Source organism: Haliotis cracherodii, unplaced genomic scaffold (assembly GCF_022045235.1).
Source record: "Haliotis cracherodii isolate W230 unplaced genomic scaffold, xgHalCrac1.p SCAF_1, whole genome shotgun sequence".
Taxonomy (NCBI): Eukaryota; Metazoa; Mollusca; class Gastropoda; order Lepetellida; family Haliotidae; genus Haliotis; species Haliotis cracherodii.
This window is the reverse complement of record NW_027266264.1, coordinates 22972828-22992079: the sequence shown is the minus strand read 5'-3', so window position 1 is coordinate 22992079 and position 19252 is coordinate 22972828. Positions and strand designations below refer to the sequence as shown.

General features: G+C 37.3%; 1 protein-coding gene across 8 annotated transcripts in view; it reads right to left on the bottom strand.

Moving 5' to 3' along the window:
* Positions 1-19252, bottom strand: part of LOC139474525 (neuroglian-like) — a 67207-nt gene that overhangs the window by 26228 nt on the left and 21727 nt on the right. The window contains exon 1 of one of the 8 annotated variants that reach the window (XM_071257581.1): positions 17781-17859. The exons of 3 other annotated variants lie outside the window; for them this stretch is intronic. The gene's annotated coding sequence lies outside the window, so the exon portion shown is untranslated. 4 more of the 8 variants (XM_071257614.1, XM_071257590.1, XM_071257605.1 and 1 more) reach the window with 4 other exon arrangements.

The following is a 19252-nucleotide window of genomic DNA, read 5'->3' as shown; positions in this document are numbered from 1 at the left end:
CACTTTTCAGATGCCAGCTTCATATGATGAGTCAATAAAGCTTACACATGCATTTTGGAAAAGAACAAACTCAGAAACATTTAACCATTTCAGATAAACCTCGAAATAGGACAAAACAAATACTGCTGACCAGACAATTATAGTGTTTGACAGAAGCACAGCAGGGCATACCAGAAGCAAGGTGAACACCTACATGCACTGTACCTCATAGTTATACACCAGTACATAGGGCCTCCCTGTTCATCGATCATCACAAGTCCAGGAGATACATGCAACGAGTGTCACAAGCTGCTTACCTTGCAGATATACAATAATACATAAGCTACCATGTCATGACAACCATTAGTTATCTACACCGATGAATCATCAACACATGGCACACACCACATACATTAACTATCCAAATTGGTTATTTTATACACATCAATTCAGCATGTTCACCAGTTGGTACAATACCTGTCTGGCATAGGATACATACCTTCAACAAGCATGTACACATTTCACATCAAGTGTTCAAATAAGGTGAAAGAGATCCTGGTCATAATCATGATAATCCTATTGCAAAAATTAAAGATTTGGAGGGTCCTTAGATTGAAGTGTGATAGCTACAAACCTCAAGAAACCAACATGAACAAGTGGCCCCTATATTTCTAACACTGTCCAGTGCACTTGTAGCTGCTTATCAGATACATTTACCTTGACACTTTTATGACAAATACTACAGATCAATATTAAACTTCAGTGGTTATGATAGGGAAATATGTCAATAGGATATTTTCTTGATTTTATCACTTTTTCACAGGACATTCTTCAACATCATTACCAAACTTGAAAAATATCTTCAGGACATTTTGAATGACAATCAGTCAATATCCTACAAAATGAACCAGTCTGAATCCCTATCCCTGATTTATTTCTATCTGACCAACAAAACATATATCACTCAGCTTCTAGACAATCACAATGTTGAACACATCACCATAACTTTTAACCAAGCTAATTGAACTTGTAAAGCGTAACTGATTTTTGCAGTGAAACAAGCAAAATACTGATTGCCAGGTACTTCCTACACATAACGTCCAAACGGTGCATTGCAATTAACTGTTGGATATCTCTATACAGAACACTACCAGTACAACTGTACACCCCATGTAGACAGTGTGGACGCGATTGTGACCTACATTAGTACAGGACAGAGCTGGTGAACATTGTCACCTTTTCTCCTGACTTCTCGATTCCATCAAGTCAGTGAAACAGCTGGTAGATAGTAACAGGCATAGTAACATCAATCTTACAGTAATGACAGCACTAACTGTATCAGCATGTACATAAATGTCCTCCGTATTCGATTTAGTTTCTACAGAAACAAATATTACCTTGTGATATTCATCCAGACATGTATATGTGTAGTATGATTCACTTCATGCATCACCAAGCCCACACTGTGGGATTTATCAACATCATGAACATGTATCTACCTCCTCAACTGCTCCACTGGGCCGACTGATAATCACAGCAAGCTTTTCCTTGTAAGATCTGTCTGGCTGTTTCTTGACAGGCAGTAGTTCTACTTCCGGGGGCTGACTGATCAATCCATATGTATCTTTAGTTAAATTCATCAGAGATCCAATAAGGTGTCTAGTTAACTGTGATGTACAGTACTAATATCTAACAATCCAATCTGGTCAGGATCTGTCTGTATGTGAACTCACAGTCCATCTGATCACACACACAGGAGGGTGAGGTCTACCAACATGTGCCACTGGACAGTGATCTCACACCAGCTTCTACAGCCTGCCTTAGGAACATCTACAGTATTGATCCTACAGTGTGCTTCATCCTTGAGTTCGGCAAGCTGGAGGGGTAGTAATGTTTTAATATTTCAGAGAACCAAAGACAAATCATCTACACAGGAACTCTCTTTTTATGAGACTCTGATGATTGATAACTGTATTTGATTTTGAAGTTACACACTTCATGACAGGAAAATAATACTTGCAGTCAACCACAAACGAGTGCAGTTATCATGGTAATGCACGATTCAATTAATGTCGGTATTATCTTGTTGTTATTGATTCAATTAAAATATGCAAATTCTAGCAATGTCCTTGGCACCCAGTTTTCTACACACGTCACAGAAATCCTGTGCATATAATACTTGGAAATAAATCCTTTTAGACATGCCATTCATTAACCACACTGATTTACCATAAACAATTACTGTTGTCACTGTTGTTGGATTAATGCAATGACTTACGATGCTTATCATTTGACAACAAACTGCATACCTCATATGAAATATCACCAGACGTGTTGATGTCATACGGTAAACAGAGCACTGGCTCCAAATTTGAGCAGTAGGGAGTGGGGATAAAGTACTAAATCACCACCATTGATTCACTAATCCTGGTGCAGATTGTGAAGGGGGCCACCATTAGGCAGGGACATTAAACCTCCAGTGGGCGATATATGTCACAGCTTATGTCAATACAGACAGTCAGACACAGGGCAAAGGCCATCAGCAAAGTCACATTGCTGAGCAAGCATCCTTTCTTACTACAGGGAAACACTGACCATGACAATCAATCTTTATTGATGTTTACATACTACAGAAAATTAGCTCATAACACGTTATTAAGTTTCTGTTTCCGCGGTGCAACAATGTCCTTGCATGCCTAGTGAAAAGTAACATGTAACATTTACATGAAATGTGTAAGAAATTGGAGAAACATAAACAGATTATTAACCATGTTCAATTAATATATATATATATATATATATATATATATATATATATATATATATATATATATATATATATATATATATATATATTGGATATGCAATATATCACTAAATAAGCTGCATTAATTGATTATTATTACATCTGCATTGATATTGTATCATAAAAGTGAGGCAGTAGGCATTTTGGTTTGCTAAATTAATTTATCATGAAGTTGGCTAACTTGCTGGTTACAGAATAGAAGCGTAGGGTGAAATGACAATCACAATAAAGAAATCATGAGAGGCAGGCCAATTAGGACTGTGAGGGGCTTGGAGAAGAATATGATAAATTATTTGGCTGTTTCTTAACATTATGTCTCATGTTTCATATTTCATGTCATGAAGTGATACAGTGACTGATCAATGTGCGAAAACATCAGTGGTCCCCATGTGTACAATGCAACCTGAGACTGTGGAGGGAGACATGTGACCTGTTCTGATTACCCTGGCACACAGCCTGGGTCCCCGGTCTGCCTGACACAAGTGACAGTCTCCATCCTCACATCACTGACCAGACCCACACTTTGCTCTATTGATCTTCCTCCTTGCATTCAATCTCAAATAAATGGATGTCTTTCCGGACACACAGATCCCATGCTTCCCCGGTTATATCTCGCACCATCTAAATTGAATGATGCTGGTATTATCAACGACAACACCCAAGTAGGTGTAGGCCAGAACAACATCTTGGTCTACAATGTCAAGGTTACAACAAGAGACAAAACAAATAAGTCTTCACAGCCAAAATAAAGACGCCACTGGACACCCTTTTCACTTTAATGTTTGCAGAATTAAACAAAACATGAAAGTAAAAGGATCCCTGCCATAACCCTACTACTAAAACTTAATAATGTGGGTTCCTAAATTACCACAGAACCTGTTATGTTAATGTCATATTTCAAAACAATCTTAAAACCAAAAATGTTGAAGCTCATATTTATCATCTCTTAAACAAAAGGGGTAGAAACTATCATTTTTAGTCCATTAGTTCTTATAATGAAAACATATAGCAAAACCCTTATAAATGGCACATTTCTACTAGTCCTTATAATACGTCAACTGTCGGCCGGTTCGGCAAGGGCAACAGGACTAGTGCCAATTTCTAACACTGAACAAGAACCTTGAATTATTCAGACAATGATGCAGTCATTGCCAATAAATGCTTCCTATTCATACCACTACACTACACATCCTGAACATAGATTTACAGCCATAACATGGCCTGGTGGCTAGTGTGCATTGATATCCTGCTGTCATCATGGGTGACAGTTTGTCCAACATCCTTGCATGCTGACTGACATGTTTGTCTGTACATTCCCCACAGGGCTCCATGTAACGACTAGTAACAACTCTCCACATATCAAAGCACATACAGTACGCAATGTGATTGTGGTTATCAATGTGATCGTGGTTATCAATGTAATTAGCACCCCTGGGAGTGGCAAAAAGAAATGTTGATTGGCATGCCTGGAATTGGGTCTTTTTTAGATAATACAGATATTTTATAATATGCATTCCTAAATAAACATTATCTCTGAAGAATTCATGTAGTTTTTCACTTTGCAGGTAAACATTTAATGCCCTGCAAGGATAGAAATTGGCACTAGCCTGGTAGCCGGGGCCTTTTGTTAAACATGTTAAAGGTATCCTGGTTAGTAGAATTTCAAATAATTTGGGGGTATTGCTATATTTTATCAATATTCTGGCCAGAAGGCATTCTTGGTTAATTTCTGCCCCCGGCCTGGAATTTGATTTTGTAGTGAAGTTGTCGCATTATGAGAACATTTGAAATACAAAACAAAAACCCTCTCAATTGGTAACTTTTTAGTGCTATGGTATTTTTCCAATTATGCAGTCATGTTTCTTCCTGCATCACTCTGTGACGGAATGTAGTCACCGGCCTTTCAAGCAGGTGCAAGTGTGACCAGTTTGATTCATGAAGTGAGTAAGTAAACTGCAATCAGCAATGACTAAAACTGTTTCGACTGGACCACGAGAGAAGTGAGTGAGTATGATTTACACCACTTTTTGTAATATTCCAGCATTATCTCAATGGGCGAAACCAGTATTGGGGTTCACACATTGAACCCATGTTGGAAATCGAACCAGGGCCTTCGGTGTGGCGAGCAAATGCATTCATCACTAGGCTACCACACAGCCCCGAACCAGAAGGGAGCATGCATCTCCTCAGATGAGGATTCAGATGCCAACCCAATGTCCTACACACCTCTGAGAATGAGCTCAATGACATTTCATGAATAAAGTAACACGATCCTAAACATGGTTTTCAAATCCATGATTCTGGAACAAATACATTCAAGCGTCTAGGTGCAAATGTCTACCATTTGTATAATGGGATGATGTTGCCATAGTAACAGACCAGCCCGTGGTTACCTTTAGGACATACAGGTTGTTGCAGGTAATACAGACATCCTTACAGTGCAGAGGCAGGTAAATCAATATTTTGGACCTGTTTTAACATGATAAATAATGGACAATATTCCAGGAATGTCCTCATTTACTGAATATTACTATCAGACAATTAGAATAGAAATACTTCAGGTAAACTGTTGGAGATTTCTTCACAAACTTTGAAGGAAGTATGATAATCCAAGTCTGTACCGAAGCCTTCTCAGCATACCTGCTTGAACATGGCAATTTTCAATAGAGTTTAGTGTTAAATGGATTATCATTAGCTGAACTTAACAGGCTGAATAGAATTTCACTAGATGTGAGCTTCGGACTAGTGGCTAAAGTCTCAGACCATGCTTCCAGTACTGTAATATCAGTTGTCAAGTAATAGCATCCATCATATTCACAGTAGTCTATTCCTGTTTGACGTACTTGCATTGGGTTGGTATAAGGACAGGGACTGGGAAACAGATGTATGACACACTATTTACTGTAGGAATCTGTGTGCCAGGGGTATATATACACTGACCTTATACACAGTTTTATCAGTAATTGATACCTAAATCAACAGGAAATACATATAGCTGATGTGGTATGTTAGATATGACCTACCCAGACATGATCAATCATTTCTCAAACTTGCATCCTCCAACAAGTTCTTTTTTTCCAATGTTCAATACAACATCTGAGGGCCCTTATCCAAACATCAAGGAAGTAAGACTGCTACAATGAAACTGCCAAAAAAAATGCATGATATAGGAGAATGGCTTTTATGGTGGGAGGTGAACGAGCACCACTGAACTGACAGTAACTGTTTACTCCGTACTCGACCAGTGAATGGTATTTGCCCTGGGGTCATTATTACATCAACAGGCCATAAACCGAATGCTTGAGTCAACACACCCACAGCTTACAGCAGTACACTTAGTCCAGGTCGTAACAGGTCTGACTGTCGTTAACTAGTGTAGCCGATAATTGGGGAAATATTTATTGTAACAATGAGTAGTTACTGTGTGGAACTGGTCCAGATAACCTTACCTGAAAAGTTTCAAGAACAAATACCTGGTGTTCAAACACACATTAAATATTTACTTTGTTCTGTCAAAGGAAAAAATTCTGGATGTAAACAACTTGCCTAATCTTATACATTTAATGCTAACTATACTTGTTTACCAAAGACCCAATAACTGCAGAACTTCTGCAAAAAAAACCACAATACAATTGCCTCACGTGCATGTTCTTAATAAGCAAATTATGCATAGCAGTATCTCAATATTTACTATCAAACAAGAAGTCTCCTGGCAAGGAATACTTATCTGCAATTCAACTGGACTACCTAGTTGGGTAATTTTTTGTGGAAACATGTCAGGGTGCCCCAAAAGGATTTCCACAAATCCTTTAACCAATACACACAGGAAATTTTTCAAGTTAATTGCCCCAAGAATGGCCAAGAACGTGGCTATCGTCAAACACATATGAACTACTCAGTATCTGTCATTTCCGTTAAGACTAGCATGAATTTTCAATGCCCCATACAGAGAACAATGTGCAGTGCTGTATGCTGCACTAACACATGTGTATTACCCGGCAACTAAAGTCTATATTCAAATGTATTTCAAGCCATGATTGTCTTTACAAAGCCAAACACCCCATGGATAGAAAATATTGTTTCAAGCTTTATTGTGTCAATGACTGTTCTTAGTGTGGTACAAAACTGATTAAAACGAGAATTATCTGCATAAAAAACTTGATAGTTCAGAGAGCAGCAGTTGTATTTGTAACACTGCCACACATAACTATTGATAATTCATTAACATGATGAAGTATCCTAACTCTCAAACAATATTCTAAACAGTACCCCTGATCTTTGTTTGAGCACTTTTTGAATCACAAACCATCTGCCCTAGGTTTAAACACAACAGGCTACAATGCCTAAAAGATGTTTGAACAAAAAGCTATCCATAAAATAGGACTGGTTTCATATTTTAATGGGGCCTTACTAGTTTCATGACTCACCTGTGACAAAACACTCTAATATGGCCTCTGCAGTTCGCCCCCGCTCGCAACATAAATAGCTAGAGCCCTAGTCATACATTTAATGGCGTCTATAGTATTATTCAGCTGTGGGGGAAACCAGGCACTTTACATACAGGGCTGTTCAGTCATCCTTGACACTCCCCTTGCATATACGGTCTGTCACTGTGAAAGGTGAAACAGTTTGCTTGGTTGGGTCACCAAGACATTCAAGCAGAGCATGTGTCTCCTTTAAGCACCAAGAAACCTTTGGACGAAAATTTGAATTTAAAGTTTCAACTTCACAATTCAAACTTAATTTTCATTTTTTTTTTAAAGGTAACAGATCTGGATATAAAGAAATAGTTTGTCAGAATCATTTTTGGAAAATGGAATAATCAAAGTAGATTATTTTGAAATTACTTCAAAATATATGCTGAATCATTTGATCTCAATGTTTTTGCATAGCTTCAAAAACCCAGAACTGTAAATAGTAAGGAAGTGTATAGAGCATTGTAGATTGTTATCAGTCCTTCCTGTTCAAACAGCTCAGAGCATTCAAAGTACTTCAGCCAAACACGGGGATGTCAAAGCTCAATGATTCTGTAGCGGTCTGTCTGTCTGTGATGTAGATATTATCACATGCCTAATTCTAAGCTTGTCACAAATTCCACTAGATAATTACAAAATTACCCTAACCCTGAAAAGGTCATGGATGTTTACAAAGGCATGATATAGAAAGCTGACACCCAAAACTGCGATGAAAGCACTTGTTGCAAAAACTGACATACATTATTATAAAGTATCCCATAAGATGAAGCATTGGCTGACACATCAGTATGTACCTACCACCTGTTACATTATGATGATTCAAGGTGTGTCATGTTCAGTGATGATCCTTTGAATATTTTTCTCTTGTGACTTCCACAGGTTTAAAGGCAGTAGAGTTATTCTGCTTACATTAAACATGATTACTTTAATTAAAGTTACTGCTATAAACTGCAATATAGGAGTCTGCTCTTTCAACCACCAATTGCAGATCATATTTTAAAATTTGGTAGGTTTGCATGCAGATCAGCTTTTGATACACCTGCTTACACTGTGACACAAAAATCAATCAAATACACCACTGATTTCAAAAGCATGTGAACTGCAAAGCCTTGTTTCTAACACTTTTGACACTGTTCTCTTTTGAAATAAAAAATATCCTGGTTGCTGTACAAAAATATAACACTCAAATATTAATGGGGATATTCTTGTCTATGTGAGATCTGAATGTGACTGATTGCTTGGATATGTTGTCAAGCAAGCAGTATATAAATTTAGAAACTGAAGCATATTAAGCTTCATTTTAATTTAGTTTTTATTAGTTTTTATCTTTCAATTTTTGACAGCATGAAATCAATTGTATAACAGATCTATACAAAACTGTCAGCTGCCTAACAACCCCTAAGGAATATATGATATGCATCCTACCAGTTTTCATCTGAAGCCATTAAAATTCCTCTGAAATGGTTAAGGTTAAAGTAAGTATGTAATATGTCTATGACAGTCAGCTGGGGTGAGAACCCTGACACAAGCCACATTATCACCAACTTGAAACAGGAAACACCTGGGGGTCACATTTTCAGTGTTGACAAATCATGCTTTGGTGCAAAACTCCTTACTTAAAAGGCCAGTTCTACATGTCATCTATATGCAACAGTTGTAAAACTTTCATTGTGTCACTTGGACCAGATGCTTATACCCTTTTTGACAAGCATTATAACACAACATGATTTTTTTTAAGATTGTTGAGACGTTGTACATTTTGGAATGTACACTGGCAAGCCAAATGTCTCTCCTTTCGTCACATCTTCCACAGAAGAAATCCAGTTCCAGCAAGTGTATCATCACTTTGCTGTCCATCAATCACTAAATCAATGCTATGTGCATCCCACACACTCAGTAGAAGGCCCCTGTGTGACCCTGAACTGTGATAAGTCATAAGGTCAGCAACATCCTCATATTTCACACAACCAGTCATTAGGCAATCAGCATCTCTCCAGCCAATCAAGTGAGACTATTGGAATTCCAACAACCTGAACACCATAATGAGAGCTGTTACAGGCTATTACATTGAGTTGTGTATATAAAGGATAGATTTATATCATGGCCAGTGTGAGGCAATCACCTCTTTATCTTATCTGTGGCTGCAATCACTACTCCCTACTGGGGTACATGTGACTTGAGGACACAGCATCAGATAGGTTATGAATATCTAGACCACCAGAATGTAGAAATGATAAGCTGTTCCACATAACTGTAATGGTTATGTTTTAAAAGTAGTCTTCTCTTCGTATATCAAAACTGAATACAAAATCTTTACTTGCCTTTCATTCATGACCTAAAACACTGAGAAGACTTTTAAAACAAGGGAACGATTTACAAATGATTTTTAATTACTTTCTATCACTGTTGAGGAACCCTACACCTTGCTACTACCCATACCTGTTGAAAATACCAAGTTAGGTCATTGCACAACAAGCACACACTGCAAGTGGGGTCACATTATAGCTCAAGTTACTGCTCACACAAAGGTGTTGCTCTATCCACTGCACAAGTTGAAGCCAATAAAGGTAATATACACCATCTAACCACTCTCACTTGCATTAACAATAATAAAACACACAATTATGTAAGGAACAATGAAAGGGCCAATTGACCTATCAGCACATTCTTAAACTACACTTGTACAGGTCTAATGAGGGCATTCATACATCTATGTTAATCTTTGTGTGCATGGAAGTCATTACCCCATGTTACACTAGTGTATTTACGGCTACCATTAAGGTATATAACAACCTATGATAAGAGTTGGTCATAGCTGCACATGGCCCTGTGAGGACAGTCAAATGGGGCATTCTGATGTAACATTTAAGCATAACCCGAATCACGCCTAGCTAACACAGCCAAAGCAAAAACAATACTTGCTAATTCATTGTGGAGATGGCATTATGGTATAAAACAAAACTGGAAAATATTTCTTCTTGATGACATACTGCACTTCAAATGTCATTGTTTAGTTTTTATTAATCAGACTGATTTTATTGTTTTGTGTATAATAAACCTTAGATGAATTAATATCTTTCGCATATGTACTAGTTACAGCTCATCAACATGAAAAGTTTCATGACCTCACAATTGCCAAACTAACAATATGTTACATTAATGGAATTCTGGCAGATTATATCATAGCAGTAGTATGATGAGGTCACATCAAATAAAAGATCTGGTCTGGTATTTCTCAGAGGAGGATCTGTCTGTCTGTTAAAATAGCTTGTTGATCTCAACCTTGTTTACAGAACAGATAATTGAAAACAATAAAATTGTCCTGTAAAATGAAGAACAAATGTTTCAGTTATTACATATTTCTTACGGATTTTCACGGATTTTCTCAGAAAGAATTGTGTCCATGAAGCAGACTGACCGTAGTTCCAGGATATAAATAACATGTTATTTCACTCAAATGAGATATTGATTTTTTCAAAATACAGAATTTTATCACTAAATTCATAATAGAATAATACTGTCAAAAACCACTGAACATGTTTTATGTAACATCAATATTTCTTTTATCTACATGAGTAAAACTGTATGCTTCATTTTCGTACATCAGGGTAACATGGTTTGTGTCCTTAGGTTTACCATTTCAACCAAAATCATATAATAGTCAATTCTTCCATTGCAATGAATCTACTTTGTGAGTTCTTCAATATTTTGTCCTTTAATGCTGCATAGCTGGACATCAATCTGAAGATGTTTCAAGTTGACAGGACAACAGACCATGAATTCATGAACGCTAATCAAGACTGAGAAATAAAGTCTGGATAAATTTGGAGAACAATTTGCGAAACCAGCCCGGGGATGTGTGCAGGGTTGTGTTTGACCATGCTGTGGCCAATATTAGCCCTGACTCACACTGGACGCTCACACCACAGGCGCTGTAATGACAAGATCGTAATCAGGATGCACTTCACTTTAGTATCAGAATGAGGTCAGGTTCAGGCAGGTCACAGACCGATGAACAATACAAATTGTGAAGCAGACAATTCAGTCACGTTAATCAATAAGGCTCAGATATGTTCTCCTGACAAACACAACAAAGATCTTGCTGCAGTCAAGATTAATTCTGTCATGATATTCATCCAGATACTGATGCTGAACGTCTGTATTTTTCTCTGATTGAGAACTGATCGTGACTTTCTGATTATGATCTAAAATTAAACCTTGCTTTGATGAGAGATTGCCTGACCATATTTGGTGGCTTCTTCAACCAATTTCAAGTCTTCTGGAATGAAAATATTTCCATCTGAAAGTGGCTGTCACTAACCAAATGAATAAACACTGTTCATAAGGAATTTGATTGCACAGATCAAAACAATGCCATTGAACGTCAAAACCTCCATAAATATAAAGGCACATTCAATCCAGAAGCCCATGCCATGAATAAACATCATCCCAGCTACAGTTTCATCACTGTCAGATGGAAGGCTTCTTGACATCCTTGACCAGACTGTTTAATGACACACAAGATCTTTCCTGGTAGCTCCTACTGTTGTACATGAATTACTCCACACACAGTTCACTACCTTAAAATCCTATCACCAAAAAGAAGAAATAAGTATTATTTATATCTGAACAGGACATTAAACTAGATTAAAATCACACGTCATATAAAACATGCCAGACAACTGTCAAGCAAAGAATTTCATAATACGAAACAGCAAACATTCAAAATGGAAATACTATTTTTGTACTGTTAAAAGCAAATATAAGGTGACAATTTTCACCTACAATAGTTTTTAATACTGATACTAATAGCCATTAGAAATGCCTTAACTTCATATTTATTACTCTTGGTTATCTTCTTAATTCAACAAAGGCTAAATTCAACCTAGTTTGACGACTATGACTACATTGTGTTTCCCATGACTTTCCCACATATGTTTTTAATGACACAAACAACCTAACAAGACAAGGTTCATATCCCAGATCCCTCAATTCAACTGGAATTTCCACCGGCAACTATACCATGTATACCATTGTAAATATAACTAACAATCAGTCATGGACATATGATCATCTATGTTATCCTGTGTCATGGTGAGTCACTCAACAAGCTATGTTTAGTAATAATTGCAATCCAAATGGAGTCTAGTCTAATAGTGTGAACCAATTTCATGCTCGGGAACATCTTGAAGATGTAGTCATTTCCTGCAAAGAAACACTGATTGGACCATAATATCTTCATACAGTCCACTGCTTCTTGTCCGAGATGGCCATTACATTTTAACATGTTTCATGACAAATCTCTTATCTGCAATAAAATCTGCAATATTCTCACCCTTAATTTCTTCTCTGATTCCCAAAGGACACCTAGCTTCACTAAGCTCAGATTCAGCAGCATGACAAGATGACCAACGTGAACTTATGCCCCTGCATAACCCCCAAGCTATCGCATCTCTTGATTTTACCAACAGACGACCAATATGCAGAAATGGCTAAACATGACAATATTTTATTCATCATTCCTTTGCTCATTTTCCCTCCAGAGACTGACTAACTCACAATGATGTGGAGAAGAACAATGCAACCATAACCAATCAACTTTAATGGAGGCCTTGTTCCCAGCCTCTCAAGAGCTTCCCCCCACTCCGGGAATAGTTAAGTAATTATGCCCCATCATGAATTAAATCAGTAACATTTTCAACAATTTGCATGATTTGAATGATAATACATCGGAGAGTTGAGATTTATCAGTGTCTGAAATGAAGAGGGAAGGTCAGATGTTAAAAGTTACAGAGTTAGGGGGTCCTAGATTCAAATACTGTAGGGGCAAACCTAAAGGACAACCTTCATTTTGAACAATGTTTTCTATAAACATATTTTAGTCAGCTAAACTTGAAAGGCATAGCCGCATTACTGGCTTATATAAATAAATACTGCTCCCTCTTACAAAATTACATTGGTGTCAAGGTTGTGTGGTATTACTGGTTAATCAGTGAACAGAGGGTCCTAATACTTTCCACAATATGTATCACAATATCATTTTTCCATGCTAAGTATATCGGGAGATTTCAAATAGCGACTTTTGTCATTTGTTTAATGTCATACACTTTTTCAAAATATTGGGATACATTTATTTTAACCATCCCTAATAAGTGTGGACATCAAAACTTTAAGATTAAGCAGAAACAATACAAATTATATAGTAAGAAGACCACTAAATGTAACAAAACACTACAGCCATGTGCATATACATGATATAAGACTAATATATTTATACTCAGTGAACAAACCTACCCCTATTTCTTTGAAATCTTGAACAGACATCTCTTGTTAAATTCCTGTTACCATACAATATTGTTATCACTTTGGGTAATGGTACATGGAGCTTCTAATGTTATGATAAATAGGATTAGGACAAGTAAAAACAAAGTGAAGTGGAGACTCTCAACAAGAGCCTATTGACGTGCAATGTGTATGTACCTTACTATCCGACTTAAATTATTAGAAAGCATACCATGATAACATAGCATGTTAAAAGTCTATTTAAGAATGAAACAAATTGACATGATATTAAAGAATGATTAATGAATATGATTAAATGTTTTTCACAAATATTACAGAACTAGTAAGAAATACTGAAATAATATTTAATATTATATCTGACATTTCATCTTCATTCACACTTTAACCATCAATACATTAGTGCTACTGGCGACATAATCAAATGTAGCACAGTTAACTAATGGATCATTTCATTACCCCTCTTCATTTTGGGCATCTGTCTCATTATTCTAAAGAGTACAGTCTGAAGCACCATGGTCAAGCGTCCTCAGGGTGTTTTAGTGGGATCAGATTCCATTATCACGCCAACGGTCAGATGACTCCACGCATCCCCCGACACTTTGGTTATCCATAGCATCCGCCCCTATCCTTAGTACTTCATAATAATGTTACTAACAAGATGCCTTCTACTCTTGTCAATCGCAAGGATCCGGGCATCCTATTAATGCACTTGAATACTTTGATCATTACTTCTGATCCTTTCAGCTCGAGGCTTCATGTGACAAAACAGAAGCATCTTTTCACGAGGAATGATACCCCACATATATATTTTTACACTTTCATAAACTGATGTCATCATTTAATGTATTTATTCCAAATCCTGTTCTCATTTCAATCATGGAAAGTCACCATACCAGATACACATGTCCATATCATATTTGTATGCATAAAAACGCCTGACAAAATACATCACATGATACAATGCCTGAAACATAGAAATGCTTTTTATGTATTCCACTCAAACAAATTAATTTCTTTTATATAACTGCAATAATTTGATATACTTGACAGATTTGAAACGCATATGTTCTCCAAAAGTCATATCATTAAATTAAATCTGTTCTTAGCCCATAACGGGCCTATTAATCAGTGTCAACTAATTCTCTCTCACACCAGCAGCATTTGTATTGTAAAGAGGACTCCTAGGAATGTACACTATAAGCACTGGTAAGTCTGGGAATTATCAAACCCGAGCCACTGACACTGACCCTAGCCTGGGGTTGGACATGTGTAGTTAATTCAGCCAAATGACAGACTTTGGCCACGATGGTTATCAATAGGCTTGACACTTGGCCCTGCTTCATTCAACAAACCTGACACAGAGACAATGCCAATTGCATCATGATCTAGCCCCTGCAGTAGGAAACTGTGTCACACTGACACAGACACTTAGAGACAAGATAAGCTGCTTAATGTATGATGAGACTTAATATCCCCAATGGTACACAGGAAGAGGATATAATTCATTTAGTCATTTACTTATCCAATTCGACAATGGAAAAATCAAAGTATCATTTTCGTCCTTAAGGATTAGCAAGCGAGTTATAATTTCAAGTCACATCAGCAATATTTCAATCATATTGTTAATTGTGAGGGCTACATGAAACTACATTGATGCTGCAAGTTCTCTTGACAATTGTATGGAAACACATACTAAAACAATAACAGGTTTACTTGACAAGTACTTTTAACATGATTATTGATCAGACTAGTTAGTTATTGGCGATATAACCAAAACATCAATGCATTGGACAGTTAAGTTCAAAGACCGAGGGAGATAGCCTCACAGTGATGCTTGTGCTAATTCATCTACACCATTTCTTCTACTAATAAGGAAAGATTGATTTTCACTTATTAATTATTTAACAAAAGCCAAGAACAGACCAGTAAGAAAGGCTTTTAGTAACTGTCGCCAGATAGAAACAGCTAGCAAATGACAGAACAATGCCTTGTCAGCAAGCATCAATGCATGCCTTCATATACCACCATCAGTGTTGACATTCTAGTGTTCTAAATCCCTTAAATCAATTGATTTATTTCATTCGTACTTATTCAACTGCTGCATAATTTAACCTGCAGTTTCACCAAACAGAAGACAAGACATGTTCAAACATATTTAACTCTGAGACAACACTGAAGCGAAGCATTAGCCATAAAGATCTGCAAGTATTATCAGTACAACACTGGGTGTGCACATGGTGCACTAGGATCCAGTTATCAGTGTTATAATTATGGGGATACCTGGGGTAGGTTTTACGATGTTTTTTTAAGCCAAGCTCCAGATAAGTTGTGTATTTACATAAAATACGCAAAATATATCACCATGTATTTACTGATTCAGTGTACATGCATCACACATACATCTCACTTATTATTAACTAGACATGTATTGCTGTTGTGGGTTTATGTGATAAGTTACACATTTGGGGCAGACAATGAGCAAATACAAATTATGTGAATATCTATGCTTATGACATGACGTCAGTTACTGGATAGGCTTGGCCAACCTCGATTATTTACAGAACCGCCGCCATGTAGCTGGAATATAGACTGGAGTGAGTTAGCAACATTCCAGCAATATCACCGCTGGGGGCACCAGAAATGGGCTTCACACATTGTACCCATGACGGGAATCAAACCCAGGTATTCGGTGTGACGAGTGAACTGTTTAACCACTGGACCACCCCACTGCCCCCAATAGACTGGACCCAAGGGAGTAGAACTATCAATACTTATTTGAGGATGAAACAATCTCTGAATCCCTAATTTTATCTAGACCTTCCATCCCACCCCTATTTCTACATTCTCAATAGTATTTATTATAAGTATGTAACACATCCTTACTATCAACATGGGAAGCACATCTGAGAAAAAATACTTAAACAACATGTACAATGTTATCTTACAACTAAAGGGAAAATATTCTCAATATGCTGTAATTGGAAACAGTGGGATATCAATTATAACCAGATATTTTTTTTTCTATATTCTTTGCAAACATCTTAGTTATAGCATATGCAAAATAGATAGATTCTTGATACATTACTCACAGGTAGCAAGGAGATTATAAAACAGGTGTTTATGCAAGTTAGGGGGCCATAGGTCTAGAACTAGTGTAGTTTAACACGAGAAAGAAACACGCATGCACTCTAGACCTATGGCCCCCTAACTTGCATAAACACCTGTTTTATAATATCCTTGCTACCTGTGAGTAAATACACCATAAAGGAAGCCAAGAACCTGACAAGAAATACACATTTCACAGTACCTTCAACTCTGCAACAAACAGATGTCCAGTAGCTGTTATAGTACTTCCAAATATCCTTTCATACACGTCGGCCATATAAGCTATGAAATGCTATCCTGACTTGACACTCACATTGACACCCACACGAATCTAAAAATAACTCGGGCTGGGAGAATAATTTCACTCATCCCTCATTCTTGAGACATTAGGTTACATGCCACCGGTCACAATAAATTGATGAAAGTACAATTTATATTTTGATTGAATGAAAATGGAGAACAGCAAATTGGCCGTACAAACTTAAAACACAGATGCTCTGATGAGGTGAAGCCACACACCTGAGCTACCTGCTCGTCACACACAGGTACACAGGCCGCGCTTCAGTGAACATGACATACAAACCCCTACATCTACCGCAAGCTGCAAACTCAGCGATACCACACAGCCACATGGGAAAGAGTCAGAGGCTACGATACAGCACTGTTTATGAGATCTATTGGAATTTACACCTGATGTAAATGAACGCACTTACTTTAGACAACTTGTCGCGCGTGTCGGCGCCTTAGAGTGAAGTTAAAAGTACTCCCGGTGCACTATTTAAACATAACACCACAGTTATCAACGTCTATTCCACTGGTTTGATAAACCGAGCCAAATCAAATACCAAACAGAAATATATCACATCCCAATCCTTGATCTTCATAAGCGACCGATCACAGGTATGTCCGACGTTAGTGTGTGACTCATCGGTATCCGTTCCGAGACATGTCTAACTAGGTCAATTTGAAAATCCCGTAGGTGCGGTCACCCCCAGCGAAAGACAACTTACCAATGTCCAGTGCACAATGGGGGTTGTTTTTCAATATGACGTCTCCTGCAAGATGAGGTAAAGGAAAACAATCCTATATATAACTTGATCACTAACACTTACTAGTTTGTGAATACGGATGTCGCCAGGAGCGTCACAGCGCCGGATAAACAGGTAAGCGCGCGCACCTAGTAGTGTCCACCTAAAGTGATGACGTAGAGCACAGGATTAAATTTTATTATCTCCACGATCAAGGCCTGTTGGATTACTCACAACGAACGCCTCTCCAAAACGTCTTAAGAAATTAATTTGCAGTGACAGTGACTGACATTTTGTCGAATTGATTAGCACATGTGCAGAGAATCAAATATGTTAGCAATCGATCTTTATAGTCTGTTCCCGAATTGCAATATTATTTTTTACCAGAAGACTTCTAATGCACATTAACGGATGCTGCCAAGCATAACTAAAGTATTTTCCAGCACAACTATCGATTTTGTCTGCAAATAACACAGGAGTACTGACAAGTCTGAACGCCTCATACACTAGCTGGGTGCCAAGACTGTGGACAAATCCAAATTACTTTTCGCAATCACATCGCGAGAGAATTCTCATTTGAGCATTAATTGTTAATTAACCATGTGTCAACTCAGCTTTGAATTACGAGATCCTCACTTGCCTTTTGCAATACCGTTGGTGAATACAGACTAGAAATTCAGCAGACATGTTCTAACATTTTTTGGTGCAAATGATTTTTGTTCCGACAAGTTAGGTAAAGAGGTTTTTTAAATTTGTTTTTGTTTTTCTTTCAGTGAGTCACTGCGAGGGAGGTTGCCTGTTTTAAAGTTAAAAACAACAAATTATGTTGACTTTTACAATCCACACTAACAAGGATATGATTCAAATAAAGGCCGCAATAGCTTGAATCATATGGTATTGTCTGCCTGTAATCTGACACCTGGCGTTTCAGTTGACGAGGGTGGATGGGGGTAGCGAACATATGATAAATAGCTTTAGGGGGTAATTAGAGTAATTAATTTATCCCCACATTACTAAGGTGCTGCAAATGCTGACGCTTTATTGCTTTATTGTTTTATGGCCACGGTGGCATTTTGTTTAATCAAAGAAGGAGCCTGTATATAAGAAAGATCATATACACTACCGGTTTTAAGCAAGAAACGTAATGTGATATAACATTAAGATTAATTTAAAATTTTAGAGTTCGTGGCATGAAATCCTAGTGTACACCAACACACACACACACACACATGGCCTCTGAGAAAACACAAAATAAATCAAGGCAGAATTTGAATTTGTTTAACATATAATATAAAAACACAAAGATCTTTGTACAAAGCATATAAAATTCCATACGGGATGAATTCTCAGTCGACAGAACACCACGCAGTGTCACGTTAATTGATTCAGATAAGAATTATAATCTTCTAAACAAATTCGTCATATATAAGAAAACGCTTGTTGTCATATGTGGGTCCCTGTGTGAAGAATACGTGTCGGATCTGAATTGTCGGGCACATAATTTATGTATTTTTTAAATCCATATATGATGCATTGTGGGTATAACATTGTCTTAT